We start from the raw sequence: 16,570 nt of genomic DNA on the forward strand, positions 1-16,570 counted from the left end.
GACTTGCAGGGAGGGCTTTCTATTGTTTCCTTGATGGGTACTCAGGCTATTTTCAAGTGCCCATTGCTCCCGAGGACCAGGAAAAGACAACATTTACATGTCCCTTTGGCACCTTTGCGTATCAGCGCATGCCTTTTGGACTTTGTAATGCCCCTGCCACCTTTCAAAGGTGTATGGTAAGTATTTTCTCTGACTTTTTGGGGGAGTTTCTAGAGGTTTTCATGGATGATTTCACCGTTCATGGTGACTCTTTTGACCAATGCTTGTACCATTTCTCCCTTGTCTTAAAACGTTGTATTGAGTCTCATCTTGTGTTAAATTCTGAGAAATGTCATTTCATGGTTGAGCAAGGCATAGTGTTGGGGCATGTTGTTTCATCTAGGGGGATAGAGGTGGATAAAGCAAAGATCGACGTGATTCAATCCCTCCCCTACCCCACTAGTGTCCGTGAAATTAGGTCTTTTCTTGGTCATGCCGGTTTTTACCGAAGGTTTATAAAAGATTTTTCTAAGGTATCCTCTCCTTTGTGCAAGTTGTTGCAAAAAGATGTTAATTTTGTGTTTGGTGATGCTTGTAAGAAGGCATTTGACTCTTTAAAAGAGAAGCTTACTTCGGCCCCTGTCATTCAAGCCCCCATTTGTTCTCTCCCTTTTGAGATAATGTGTGATGCAAGTGATTATGCCGTGGGGGCTGTTTTGGGTCAAAAGAGTGGTAGAGCGTCTCATGTAATACATTATGCATCTATGACATTGAATGGGGCTCAAAGAAACTATACCACCACGGAAAAAGAAATGTTAGCTGTTGTTTTTGCGATTGAAAAATTTCGGTCCTACTTGCTTGGGACCAAGGTCATTGTGTACACCGACCACGCAGCTATTAGATACTTGATGGCAAAGAAAGAAGCCAAACCCCGCCTCATTCGGTGGGTTTTGCTTCTTAGTGAGTTTGAGGTGGAGATTAAAGACAAGAAAGGAGTTGAAAATCTTATGGCTGATCATTTGAGTCGTCTTGTCCATGATGAGGACAACCCCCACTCTACAGAGGCTATTCTTGGAGGGTTTCGGGATGAAACCTTGTTTAATTTCTACCGCGATGTCCGTCCTTGGTTTGCTAACATTGTGAATTTTCTTGTTTCTCATGAGTTTCCCCCCAGGTTTACTAAGGTGCAAAAGGATAAGCTACGAAGTGATGCAAGATACTATGTTTAGGATGATCCATACCTTTGGAGACATTGTGCCGATCAAATTGTCCGAAGATGCATTCCGGAAAGTGAGGTAGCCTCTATTCTTGAATTTTGTCATTCTCATGCATGTGGTGGGCATTTTGGAGCCAAGAGAACGGCGCGAAAGGTACTTGATTGTGGATTCTTTTGGCCAAGTCTTTTTCGTGATGCCTATGCTTTTTGTAAAGTTTGTGACAAGTGTCAAAGAGTTGGCAATATCTCCCAACGGAATGAAATGCCCCAAAATTCTCTTCTCTATTGTGAAATTTTCGATGTGTGGGGCATTGATTTTATGGGCCCATTTCCCAACTCTAGTGGAAATCTTTACATTCACCTTGCGGTGGACTACATTTCCATGTGGGTGGAAGCGAAGGCCACCAAGACTAACGATACTAAATTTGTGGCAGGTTTTGTGAAGTCACAAATTTTCTCTCGGTTTGGTGTACCCCGTGCTATGATTAGTGATCAAGGCACTCATTTTTGCAATCGGACCATTGAAGCTTTGATGAGGAAGTATGGAGTTACTCACAAGGTTTCAACACCCTAACATCCTCAAACAAATGGTCAAGACGAGGTGTCTAATAGGGAAGTTAAGTCTATTTTGGAAAAGACCGTGAATCCCACCCGCAAGGATTGGAGTTCCCGTCTTTAGGATGCATTGTGGGCTTATCGGACTACCTACAAGACCCCTATAGGCATGTCTCCATATCGGTTGGTTTTCGGTAAGGCGTGTCATTTGCCTGTGGAGTTAGAGCATAGAGCTTATTGGGCAATCAAGCAACTGAATATGCGCTTTAATGGAGCCGGAGACCATAGAAAGCTTCAGTTGCAAGAGTTGGAGGAAATCCGCCGAGAGTCCTATGAGAATGCAGCCATCTACAAGGAGAAGACAAAAGCTTGGCATGACAAAATGATTATGCGGAAAGAGTTCAAGGTGGGTGACAAGGTACTTCTCTACCTTGAGATTATTTCCGGGTAAGCTTCGATCCCGTTGGGATGGTCCTTTTGTTATTGTTAAAGTCTACCCTCATGGTGCAGTTGATATCCGATGTTTGAGTACGGATAGTGTTTTCAAAGTGAATGGCCAAAGGCTTAAGCCTTATTTTGAATTTGCGAAAGTGGAGGGTGTAGAGTTTTTGGAACTATAGGCCCCTTGCTATGAGTAAAACTTTTTGTACTTGCATGATGTCGAGCTTCCGACTTTAAACTAAGCGCTTCTCGGGAGGCCACCCGTGATTTGATTTGATTTTATTTTTAGATAACTGGTTATGTTTTGTTCTTGTGTGTTTTTGGTGTTTGTGTTTTTGCCTTTTGTAGGTGTGCATTTGGGCGCTAAGAAGGGAGTAGGAAGGAGTGCGTTTCATCCAAAAAAAAAAAAAAAAAAAGAAAAAAAAGCAAAAACAAGAAAAGAACAAAAAATGAGTGGCTAGGTGAAAACTCGGAAGGGCACCTAGGCAAAAGGAGAGGACTTGGATGTCACTTATTTTTCGGAGTGGTGGCATATGAAGGGTGTTTGAAGCGGCGTTTGGGTAGGTCACTCATTGTTGAAATAAGGAGGTTGTGGTTTAGATGGTGGTAGGTTAGAAAGCCTCTTGTTTTTCATCTTGGAGCCATAAGGGGAGTCGGAGGTGTTTAAAGAGGTAAGCTTTTGGGTTGAAGGTGCTATTCCAAACCAAAGCTTCATTTTGAGGGAGTAGTGTGTGAGTTGAGCTTGGGGGATTTAGGACATGTTAGCTCCCTTGTTCTTTGGTTTGTTGTGTAAGTTAACTTGGGTGTGTTGAGGTCATTTCCACCCCAAGTTAACTATCCTTGTGGATTGTGGAGCGATAAGATGGCTAGAGTTTTGGTGCGTTGAGTTTACTTCCGCTCAAACTTTAGCTAGTTGCGATTCATCACTTATTCGCTTTTGATTGGAGTAGTGGTGTTAGGTTTGGATTTTCTGTGAATTTCTCCATGCTTTTCTTGATAGACCTTGGAGATACAAAGGAGTTAGGATTTTACTCGAGGACAAGTAAAGGTCTAAGCATGGGTGAATTTGATATGCCATGTTCATATGGCATCTTTCAGTACTTAATTGGCTATTTTAGTGTGGACTTGAACATGTTTTGGTATGATTTTGAACTCTTTCTCAACAATTGGTATTTGGTTTCTTTAATTTCTATTATGTTGGTGGGAGGGTCCAATTGGAACAATTTGCTATTGAAGAAAATGCCAAGTCACAAACTCAACTGTGCAAGTGGAATAAGTCATCAAAGTGCATTTAAGTGGCAAGGAAACAAAGATGGGAATGAGTGTTAATCAAATGATGAAGCATCCAAGGAAAGAAGAGGGAAGCTGTACGGGCCGCCTCCGCGGTTGCGGAGCTAATGACCGCGGTCGCGACAGAATTCAGAGGAAAAAACAAAGGAATTCGCCGTGAGCTACTCCGCGACTTCACCACGGTCGCGGACCTCCTCCGCGGTCGCGATGCTACACCCTGCGGTCGCGGACCCCTGTAATGAGGAAACGACTTTTCGTTTCCCATGTTTTGCGGATGAAAAGAAGAGTTCGTTTTTTTTGTTTTGTGCTCAGTTTTTCATCTGTTTTTAGAGAGAGAACAATCAAAAAGAAACGTGGTAGTTTTTATTTTAGATTATGAGGAACTAATTTCATAACTTGGTTAATCAATTGGAGCAACCTCTTCATCCATTTTGTGAGTTCAATTTTTACCTTTTGTTTGCTTGAATGTTTGATGATTCTTCATAATTCTTCATGCTAGATTGTTTTGTACTTTGAGTTAATCTGATCATTTAACTTGTGGTTCCTTTACAATCTTTGCTATCTAGATAATTGTCTGCTTTGAGATTATCTAGAATTTGTAGCTTTGTGCTCAATTATCACATGCTTTTGGATAGTTGTGCATAAGAGGAATCATCTCATAAACTTGTGTTTGACAGCTTGTGTGAATGCAAGTTTATCCTATTGACATCTCCTTAGTTGTTATTTAATTGTTTAATTGAATCTAGAACGCTTGGACTAGGTTGTTAAATCGTTAAGGATTGGATTAGAGCACTCGCTTAATCTTACCACTAAGTTAGAGGAGATTGAATCTGTTGATTCGCAATAGGTCATTCAAGTAACTATAGGAATTGAGTTGTTCTATGATCAAAGTTTGAATTGGTTGTTAACATTGATTGCCAAGTATTTGTCTATTATTTGATTACCGTTTGCTTAGTCCTTCTCAGTTATACTTTTGAGTGAAAACCCCCCCATTGTTACCACAACACACGTTTAACCTTACCAAACCCTCCTTCTCCGTGGATTCGAACCTTACTTCCTTATACTACTTTTGTATAGGGTAATATTGATTTATTTGCGCGTTAGCCGATACGACTTAGGCCTCGCCAAATTTGGCGCCGTTGCCGGGGAAGGCAGCGTGTTTGGGTTGTTTATTTGTGTGTTTGTTTCTGATTTTTGGTGTATGAACCTTTCTTATGGTTCACACCCGTTCTACTAATCAAGGAGCTTTGTTTTTTGATTCAGAGATCAAAAGGACACTCTATCGGTTGAGAAAGGAAATTCGGGATCACTTCCGTGAGTTGCCTTATTATATTGGTATTGAGGAAGAAGAGATGCCGCCTAGAGCTGATCCGACATTGAGGGAGCTTTCTGCTCCTAATCTGGACCAGGCACCATTGGCCATCCAATATCCAGAGTTTGGGGAGAATATTACTTTTGAGTTGAAGTCGGGTCTTGTTCATTTACTGCCAAGCTTCCATGGTTTAAATGGAGAAGATCCAATCAAACATCTTACGGAATTCCATGCTGTTTGTACTAGTATGTAGCCAAGGGGTGTTACGGAGGATCAAATCAAACTGCGGGCCTTTCCTTTTTCATTGAAGGATAAGGCTAATGATTGGTTCTATCATTTGAGCCCCAACAGTATCAACACATGGAGGGGAATGAAGCAAGCTTTCTTGGAGAAGTTCTTTCCTTCAAGCAAGTTGAATGAGCTTAAGAGGGCCATTAGCAACATTGAGCAAGGTTATGATGAGCTTCTTTATGACTACTTAGAGAGGTTTAATAGGCTCGTTGCTTGTTGTCCTTACCATGGTTTTGCCGAGAAGGATCTTGTGCTATACTTAGTTGCTGGGCACCTTCCGGATGAGAGAAGGATGGTGAATGCTGCTTGTGGGGGTAACATTGATAACAAGACCCCACAACAAGCCATGGAGCTCATAAGTGAGTTTGCTGAGAGTTCTCGCACTTATTCTAAGGGGAATGCTACCCGGGGTGTTAAAGCTGCAAGTACCGAATCATCTTTGGAGTCGGAGGTTTCCAACCTTAAGAATATGTTTCGGTAATTCATGATGAGTAACAAACCTCAACAAGTGAAAGCTTGTGGAATTTGCTCCAATACCGGTCATCCTACCGATGCTTGCCCAACCTTGCAAGAAGACACTCAAGAGGTGAATGCTTTGGGCTATCAAGGAAATAGAAAGTATGATCCCTATTCAAATTCATACAATCCCGGTTGGAAAGATCATCCGGATTTTAGTTACAAACAAGGGAAACAAAACTTTCAAGGGAATCAAAATTTTCAAGGGAACCAAAATTTTCAACAAGGAAATCGACCTCCTCCATTCAAGCAACCATATCAACCTCAAGGGCAATCATCTAGCTCTAACTCAATGTCCACTGAAGATATGATCAAAGCCTTGACTAAGAATGTGACTACCATGCAGTCTAATATGGTGCGATTTCAACAAGAGACCAAGTCAAGCATTTACAACTTGGAGACACAACTGGGCCAAATGTCTAGTGTCATGAATAGGCTTGAGACCCAAAATTCTGGAAAATTGCCATCTCCAACCGAGGTGAACCCCAAGAAGAATGTGAGTGTTGTGACATTAAGAAGTGGCAAGGAGCTTATTGATCATGCGCCCGAAAAGGGCAAGGTTGTGGAAGAGAAGATAAGAGTTGAAGATGAGGAGGTGGAGGTTCTTACTCCTTCCAAAGAGGTGGAAGAAGTGGTGAGTCCTAGCTCTCACCAAGAGGTAAACTCTTTCCCGAATTACAAACCGACACCCCCTTTTCCTGATGCACTTAAGGACAATCGTAAGCTTGATTTCTCTAAGGATATTTATGAAAAATTTAGCCAATGTAATGTGAATATTCCTTTGTTGCAATTGATTAAGATGTGCCTTTGTATGCTAAGTGGTTAAAAGAGTTGTGTTCAATAAAGAGGAAAAGTGGTGTTAAAGGGAAACAAACAGTTAAGGTTAGTGAACATGTGTCCGCTGTTTTTCAAAAGAGAATGCCAAAGAAATGTGATGACCCGGGCATGTTCACTATTCCTGTAACTCTTGGTGACACTAAGGTTGATAGGGCCATGCTAGATTTAGGAGCTAATGACCGCGGTCGCGACGGAATTTGGACGAAAAAACAAAGGAATTCGCCGTGAGCTACTCCGCGACTTCACCGCGGTCGCGGACCCCTGTAATGAGGAAACGACTTTTCGTTTCCCCTGATTTGCGGATGAAAAGAAGAGTTCGTTTTTTTTTGTTTTGTGTTCAGTTTTTCATCTGTTTTTAGAGAGAGAAGAATCAAAAAGAAAAGTGGTAGTTTTTATTTTAGATTATGAGGAACTAATTTCATAACTTGGTTAATCAATTGGAGCAACCTCTTCATCCATTTTGTGAGTTCAATTTTTACCTTTTTTTGCTTGAATGTTTGATGATTCTTCATAATCTTCATGCTAGATTGTTTTGTACTTTGAGTTAATCTGATCATTTAACTTGTGGTTCCTTTACAATCTTTGCTATCTAGATAATTGTCTGCTTTGAGATTATCTAGAATTTGTAGCTTTGTGCTCAATTATCACATGCTTTTGGATAGTTATGCATAAGAGGAATCATCTCATAAACTTGTGTTTGACCGCTTGTGTGAATGCAAGTTTATCCTATTGACATCTCCTTAGTTGTTATTTAATTGTTTAATTGAATCTAGAACGCTTCGACTAGGTTGTTAAATCGTTAAGGACTGGATTAGAGCGCTCGCTTAATCTTACCACTAAGTTAGAGGAGATTGAATCTGTTGATTCGCAATAGGGCATTCAAGTAACTATAGGAATTGAGTTGTTCTATGATCAAAGTTTGAATTGGTTGTTAAGATTGATTGCCAAGTATTTGTCTATTATTTGATTACCGTTTGCTTAGTCCTTCTTAGTTATACTTTTGAGTGAAACCCCCCCCCCATTGTTACCACAACACACGTTTAACCTTACCAATCCTTCTCCGTGGATTCGAACCTTACTTCCTTATACTACGTTTGTGTAGGGTAGTATTGATTTATTTGCGCGTTAGCCGATACGACTTAGGCCTCGCCATTCTTCAACCTCCAGATCTGTTTCATGCTCTCTTGGCACCACCACACCGGGGATTCCATAATGACCGTCGAACTTCGTCGCAGTTGGTCGTGCCTTTTGTGAAGAATCATAACGTAGCTTCACTTGTTTTTCTAGTTGCTGCCACTCAAGGCCACCACCAGTGTTCCCTTTCGAACTACTATTGTGCATCGCCAACAAGTGCGATTATGGCAGCCTTAAACTTCGAGTCCTTATTTAATCGAAAGAAAGGAAAAAAATCTTCCAAATCCTCAATCTATTCATCCAGATTTCTTCCATTAAACTCAGGGAGTTGAAGCTCTTGCCGGATTCTCCTTTCTTCTTCCGGATCTAAAGTCCCCTGATCTCTTTTGTGTGCGATGTAGGTGAACTTCTCATTGATTTACATTTGCATCTGCTTTGCTGCAATTCTTTCGGTGACCTCCATTGTAGATTTTTTTTGGTAAAAATCAAAAACTAAAAATCAGCAATCAATGTCTCTGGATCGTCTGGTCTGATACCATTTGCTATGAATTAACATAGCTTGGACAAATTATAAGAATAAAATAGAGAGATTAAGGAAGAACTTGAACTTTGATTGAATAGTAATAGTAAAAATAACCAAAGTAACGGATATTCAAACTTTCGAGAGGCTTGATTCTCTCCTAATTGAACTACAAGAGCTCATCCAATTTTTCCTTAAAAATTTTCAACATACCTTTCTCTCTCTAATGATTTCTATATATAATGTAATTACCTTAGCACAACTACCTAACTTATTACCCAAGCTACTAATTATGATAATACCTAAATTACCCTCCCCTATGATATCAGTTCATAGCATTACCTTCCGTTAACCAATTCCCGTCCCCTCTTTAAAAGTTAAAAATTTTAGAATTGCCTCTCGTAACTTTGGATAAGATATGGAAATATCTTGCGCTCCAATCCTATATTTTCCCCAATCACAACCGTCTTTTTGGGCCCATTCAATTCTTTCAATTTTGATAATTTCCCTAAAGTCCAACAAGAGTTTTTTTTCCAAAGAAATTAAAAAGGGAGAATTTCTTTGGCATAAAAATTCAAGAATATCCCTCAACCTAGCTAAGATACGTTTTTTTTTGGGAGAAAAATAGACTTGTAATCTAAGTTAACCCAATTTTTTTATATTTTTAGTAAAATTTTCCCTAATTTCCTCGAAAACAATTGAGCCCTCATCCTAACTTTTAGAAGAAAAAAAAATTCAAAGGTATGGTGAAAGATCCAAGATTCTTTGCACCTAAAGGGAATTTACAGAGGCTCCTAGCTTCATGAAGAACTTTAATCAAAAGCAAACAATCATCTGAGAAGGTTTTAGCCAAATGTAATACATGTGTCTCAGGGAAGATGTTGATCCATTCTGAATTTGCTAATACTCTATCAAGTCTCTCCTTGATCAAGTGAATACCATCTCTACAGTTGGTCCAAGTAAAATCACGCCCTTGATATTTAATGTTTCCTTATGGAAATAAAATAATGTATATTTGTCACACTATAATTCACCCCCCCCCCTCTTATAGTGTTCCCTTAGAAGTCAAATAAGAGCCTCTTTGTTTCTTGAAGTATACATCAGTTCCCCTCACAGGAACACCGAGTAAATTTCCCAAGAATTCAGCATTGAAGTCAATTTGGGTTCCTACTTTGCCTTGGTTTGTCATCACCAAAAAGGGAGAAATTGTTGACCCAATATGGTTTTGATGATGACAAACTAAAGTAATTTAACTAACAAAGTTTATGAGTTTTATGTGTGCAAGAATCATTGTAAAAGGTTGTGCCTATAGCATTGAGAATGCTTGTTATGAAAGGTGTGCGAGGTGCATTGTTCCTATGGATAAAGAGTACTACAACAAGGTTGAAGTGAAGAGGCTTGACTTGAAGATTGAAGTGAAATATTCAAAGGAACAACTATCCTAACATGAAGGAAGCTTAGAATGCATGAGTTTGTATTTAAGTTCCTAAATGTAAAAAGGGAACAAGATCCGAAAGGTAAGGAAACTTGAGTTATAAAGTTGGAATGAAGGTTTAGAGTCTCTAGTTAAGTTCCTAGGTTTAATGAGTCTAAATGGTAAAAAGGTTGTGTCGGTTTCCATTAATTAAGTCTACGAGTTTCTTTGGCATGGGAACTTAGTAAATGGGAACATGCTGTGGTAATATAGGAACACACACAAACACATAGGAACTTGAGTTAAATGTTCAGCAATGTTTCCAAAGTTTGAGAATTGAGAATTGAGTTCTGTTCCTATGTTGGAAAATGGACGTTGGTACAGGTTGGGAACAGACCTAAAACGTCCTATGTTGTGCGCCTAATATATATGAAGCGCTTAACTGATTTGTTTAGGAGTCCTAGCTTAATTGGACTAGATCCACTAATTTAGGGATTAGTTAGGAGTTTGTTAGGAAAAGATTTTAAAATGATTTTCTGTTTTGAAAAGGATAATATCTTATTTTAAAATCTTATCTTTTTATTCTAAGTAAATCAAAAGATTTTCTTTTTAAATAAAATCTGATTTTCAGTTTTTATTTAAATATTTTAAAAAAATATTTTTTCTTAAATCATATTTAAATAGTTTAATTATTCCCCAAGTATCTAAACCACGTAATGTTTATGTTAAACGTTTTATTTGTTTTAGTGGGTTAGTGGGTTGCTTATTTTTCCAAGTATTAATTAATTTATATGGTTTAATTACTCCCAAGCAAACTAATATCACGTTTAAGCTTACTGCTACACGTTACTTTTGTGGAGTAATGGGCTTGATTATTTTATTAAAGCCTTAATTTATTTTAATTAGTTTAATTAGGCTTCAAGTTTTATAAACCATGTTATACTTTACTACTTCTCCTATTAAGTTAAGTAGTGGGTTAGTGGTTATTTAATTCTCAAGTAAAGTTAAATAAAAACTAATTAATTAATTAAGTTATGGATATCATGGGGTTAGTGGGTTAATTAGTGGTAAGTTATTTCATGACTACTTATGTTATAAATAGGCGCTTAATCTAAAGTTTAATGTGTCGGACTTTAAGTTATTCTTACATAAAGTGTCAAACTTGTAGTCCTTCCATAGTGTGTCTGACTTCGGTTTTAATTGGGTTTAACTAAGATAAAGTCAGTACTATTCCTTCAATATACTCTTGTGTTCCTTACGTATTTCCTACTTATTCCCTTATTGTTTTTTCGTTTGTAATCTTGGTTTTTGGGGTAAGGGATTTTGAGTGAAATCCTGTATTGAGAAAAGCTTTGAGTAAAGCAAGAGAAAGGGAATAAACTTGAGTGAGTTTCATTGTAAGTGTGAGAAGCTTTGAGTGAAGCAAGAGAAAGAGAAAGAGAAAGAGAAAGGAACTTCTAGTGAAGTTTGAGAGGAACGACAGTTGTGGGAACTGTCGTTGGGAACTTGATTTTGGTAACTTAAGTTGTGGCTCGAGAGAAAAGTAATAGGATTGTAAACAGAGTTGTTTTGGCCTATTATAGTGGAATGTTTGAGTTAATATCCCTTGTGGTCGACGTTGTTTCTTCCTATTGGGCCTAGGAAGTTTTTCCTCGCTAAAATCTCTTGTGTATTTCTCTTGTTCCTTTCGTTGTTTTATAATTCCGCAAAAATAACGTATATTTGTCACACTATAATTCAACCCCCCCTCTTATTGTGTTCCCTTAGAATTCAACAATTGGTATCTAAGCCAGAATTCAGAAAAACGTAGGGAACACTAATTACTGAAAAGCTTGAAGAAAGTTATTCAACCTTACGACCTCCAATGTTCAATGGGAAATTCTTCACCTACTGGAAGAACAGAATAAAGATCTTCATCAAAGCACAAAACTATCAGGTATGGAAAGTCATAGAGGTTGGCGATTTCAAAGTCACAACCAAAAACGAGAAAAACGAGGTAGTTTCTAAACCTATATGTGATTTTGATGCTTTTGACTATAAGAAGTTAGAAATGAATGCTCAAGCTATTCAACTGTTGTATATGGCCTTGGACCTCATGAATACAATCGTGTCATGGGGTGCAAAACTACTAAACAGATATGGGATTTACTTGTAGTCACTCACGAAGGAACAAATGAGGTAAAAAGGTCTAAGATTGATCTTCTAATGAGTAAATATGAGCTCTTTTCAATGAAACCATATGAGACAATTCGTAATATGTTTAATCGATTTTCTAACATTATTAACGAGTTGGATTCTCTTGGAAAGTATATTTCGTCTGAGGGACAGGTTCGCAAAATTTTAAGGAGCTTACCAAAGGAGAAGTGGATGGCCAAAGTAACTGCTCTCCAAAAAACGAAAGATTTCACCAAGTTCAATCTAGAGCAGCTAGCAGGTTCATTGTTGACCCATGAACTTCAGTTAGGAACTCAATATGGTGAAATTTCTACAAATTGGGCACTTGCTCTAAAGGCCTATGAAGAGGAAGAAGAGGACGAAGATTTTGATGCCGAAGAAACTGTGAAACTTGTTCGAAAATTCAAGAAGATGTACAAACATCTCAAATCGAGCAAAACCAAAGGTAAAAAGTCTTCTACTTCAAAATATGAATCTGGTTGTTTCAAATGTGGTAGATTAGATCATTATATTAAAGAGTGTCCCTCATGGGAACAAGAGTTTGAATCCGAATAGGAACTTTCAGATGAAGGAACTTCTCAGTTATGTTTAATGGCCAAATTTGATGTTAAGTCTAAAACTGAGTTACATGTTAAAAAGTCTAATATGTGTCATACTATGGAACCTAAACAAAGTTGGGTTCCTAATTCTAATTGCTAGACTTTATGGAGGCCTTAGTGAGGGGGAACAACATATGGCACTCGTTGTTCCTTGCGCTTCTTTGGTTGATTTTGTTAATTTCGCTCACTCAAAAAGGTTTATGAAAATAGTAGAGGTGATTTTGTTAAATGAGTTAAGTTGTCTTGTCTTTCCCTAAATGTAAAATTCATCTAGCGCTTTTATGTAGAGTTTATGTGAAATAACTCTCATATGAAAGTGTGTCACCACAATTGCTTCTATGTTTTATGCATAGTCATGAGTTAAATTGATAAGATGACTCATTGATGTCTTTGTAATATTCCCCTTACTTTCCATATTGCTAATTGTTAGTCAAGAGGAAGAAGGAGTAAAAAGTGTAGTTCCTTTCATCTAAGGAACTCATATGTTATACATTCCACATGAATCAAGTGCATTACGTATGAATGTCCAATTCTTTTTTCACATGAGTTATATCATTCCCTAAATTCTCATATCTTTCATTCTACCATATATTTTTCAAAATCTCAAAAATTCCTCCAAAATAATTTCATCTCACATTTATATATATACTTTTTTCTTTTCTAACCAATTCACCATAATTCCAAATCTTTCAATTTGTGTTCCTCCATTATCACTTTGAATATTGATGATGATGCAACAATTGAGGGGGAACAAAGAAAAGAAAAGGATAAATTTGAGGGAGAATAAGGTGATATGGAGAAGAAAAAGGAGAGTTTGAGGGAGACAAAGAAATATGAGAGAAAAATAGGAGAATAAAAGGAGAGATGTGTGAAAGGGAGTAATAGAAGTGAAAAAGTTCCAAAAATGTTCAAGTTCCTAATTCTACAAAGTTGTCAATGGGTTCTAGTAGTCCCAAGTGTGTTCCTTTAGTATCAAATCTAAAGTAAACAAAATTAATTAGTTATTTCCTTGAATCTCAAAATAAGGAACAGACAGCAGAATTATATTCAAAGTATTGAAAAAGAAGTAAGGAACTATATGTTATTTGAAAGGAACGAATGTGTGATTCAAAGGCAAATCACAAGAAAACTAGAAGTTTAGGAAAGGTAATGGTGGAGGAACAAGTGACCAATTCATACATATATATCTTTGCCACTTAGCCTATACCGACCATTCCTTCACAAAATAAGCCTTTGATTCTCTCTTTTAATTCTATTGGACATTTCGTTTGTTTGCTTTTATATGGATTGCACTTTGGTAATAGTGGTGGTTTACGTTTAACATGCTTTAGCTTCTTTGACTAATTGATCATCATGTGCATGAGGATGGCTAATATTACTAGATTGATATTTGAGCTAATTGAAATTTTTAACTCATGTTTGACCATTAATTTTATGTTTATGGTAGTGTGGTGTCACTATAAGTTAGAAAGGTTGATCATGAATTCTTTAAAAGTAATTCGCTTTTTGATGATGTCAAAAGGGGGAAGATTATGGCAAAGTAACTTATTTATTATTCTTACTATGGTCTATTCTCTACTTAATATGATCTTGCATTATAATATTATATTCTAATTATGTTAGTTAAATTACTTTAGTTTGTCATTATAAAAACCATATTGGGTCAACATTTAAGATCCATAAGTCCTACTTCCCCCGTCCAGCTTTCAAGTTGCCTGCCCTGAGAGTTGGTAACTTTTCTTCCCCTCATTTTTTTCCGACTGGTTGACCACCTCTTTGAGATCGCCTACTACCATCCAAGGATTATTTCCTAGAGGTGGGTCCCTCTTGAACTCATTTCAAAGGTCTACTTTTTCTTTGGAGGAGCAAGGAGCATGTACTCTTGTTATGATTATCTCCGGGGTATGTGGACCAATTTTAAATAAAGAGTGAAAGTACCTCTCATATGGGCCCACATAGTCTTTTGCTGGACAGAGTCCTTCCATATGAGCCATATTCCACCTTTTCTACCAAAAGATGGAATAACTTTGCAATCCTTAAACCCTAATTGCTTCATGATCTGCGCAGCTCCTCTCCCACTTTTGTTTCAAGCAAAACAACAACCCCGAATTATGAATTTGAACTAAGCTCCAGTGGTGAGGAATGAAATCATTACTCCCTACATCCCTAATATTCCACATTAAGACTGTCATTTCCCTATATCTTGGAAAGGTGTTGAGGTCTAAACCCCTATTCGGCATCTCCTGCGGAATCACCAACTTTGGATCCGATTCTCATTCTTTCCATTCTTCCATCCTCCCCATTCCTCAAACATCCTGAATCATTAGAGGGTTCACCATCGTAATAATTTTCGAAGTTAAATTCTGCCCTTCGATATATCTCGCTTCCACCTGAACTTCTACCTACATTGCTTGGAGTTGAACGATCACTAGCAAATTTTGAGACCTTGCTATATCGATGCTTTCGCTTTGAGATGAACCTAAAATGTTGGAGGATTTTTTGGGGGCAAGACTAGAATACTTGGCAAGGTTTTTGCATGAACTAATTCGTTTTGTGAAAGAACTTGTTGATGCTTCGTCAGGTAGTCTATCGAAGCCCGGAGGAGGGTTATCTTCTCTCGGGGAACATGTTTGGTTGCATAAGGGGACCATAACTGAGGAGTTGAGAATGTGGGGAAAAGAGATAGAGTTTTGTTTGGGAATATTTTGTTGAAGTAATGAGAGTCGTGGAACCTGTTCGGTGTGTCCAGTAGTGTTGCATGCATTGGCTTGAATTTTGCTTTGTTTTTCATCGATACCTGAAGATTGCTGGAATTCCGTTGTGGGTACAACATAGGTTTTTGGCTTAAGTGATTCTGAGTGTGAGGATGGGACTGTGGTGGTGCGGGCAAGATTTGGATTTGAGTGTTCGGAAGGTTCGATGATGATGATTGGTGATTCGAATGAGTTGTGGCTTTCAACAACATTACCAAGCCTTGGATGGAGTCTAGAGGAACTTCTTGATTCTTTTCCTGTGATATTCCTTTGTTTGGTTGTTCCATTTTGTGTTATTTCAATGTATTGTCTTGAAACAATAGCTGGTTTTTTATGTGAACTTTCCTTCAACCCAACTCTCCTTTTTTATATAACTAAGCTTCATCCCCTTGTTTCTTTTGGGAATTACACTACGGGCTCTCTCTGAACTTCTAGCATCATTGTCTAGTTTTTTGGTCCTTTCTCCCCCAATCCTCTCTGCTGCTTTTTTTTTTCTCTGCCTTCGGAATTCTTAGCTAACCCAGCGACATCAGTCTCGTGAAAATCTTCTTTTTTGGGCAAAAAATCCCAGTAGGTGCCTTGGTTTTCGCGCTCACTACTCCTTTCATTTCAAGTGACTCTTGCACTTCCTCCTTTTCTTTACCTTGCTGAATTAGGTTTACTTCTGCTACCCGTCCCTTCATCATCATTTTCTTTACTAGTTTGTTGTGCCCTTAATTCTCTGTAATTCAATTTTCTCCCAGCTTTATTTGATACTAACCACGGGCCATAATTGCCCTCTTCTTAGTTATCTTTCCCTTTGCAGATCCTATCTTTCCCCTGTTGGTCAGCTGTTTAATCCATTCCATTCCTAATGTTATATTTTTTTTGCTCCGAATCGTGTTTACTCACGTGATTACCTACTTCTGCAGTAACTATATGCAATGGTTGGTCGTCCCTTCATTGTGCTATTTCGATTCCACCATTTTTCTTTCCCAGTGAAACACAACTATCCTTAACATGTCCTATTGTTCAACAATTAAAACACAATAACATGATGTTCTCATATTCAACCTACTGCCTATCTGATCCCACCCACACTTTGGTGATCAATGGTTTGTTCATCTCAATTTCAATACAAACCCTTGTAAATTTGCCTCTGGTAATTTTGTTTGTGTTGTAATCCACTTTGATAGGTTTACCCGCCTATTTTGCAATCTCAAATAGAGCTTGCTTGTCATAGTATTCTATTGGCAGCTCAAGAAATCTAATCCACACAGATATAGTTTGGAATGGATTCACAGAAGCTCTGAAGTTTGGTTTCCATTTTGTAAGCATCAACTAATGATTAAGAATGAACCACAAACCTCCTAGAAAGGCTTTTGCAAAATCATCCAACAAGGTAAACTTGTATAAAAAAAAAAAAAAAAAAACTCCATTGCCGACATCTATTACTTCCAAGCCACCTCTAGGATTCCACATTCTTCTGACTCTTTGCTCCATAAACTCCAATCTTACATTAACCCCCAAACACTTAGCCATTAAGGTTAAGTGCCATG

This window comes from Beta vulgaris, chromosome 1, assembly GCF_026745355.1.
Source record: "Beta vulgaris subsp. vulgaris cultivar EL10 chromosome 1, EL10.2, whole genome shotgun sequence".
Classification (NCBI taxonomy): domain Eukaryota; kingdom Viridiplantae; phylum Streptophyta; class Magnoliopsida; order Caryophyllales; family Amaranthaceae; genus Beta; species Beta vulgaris.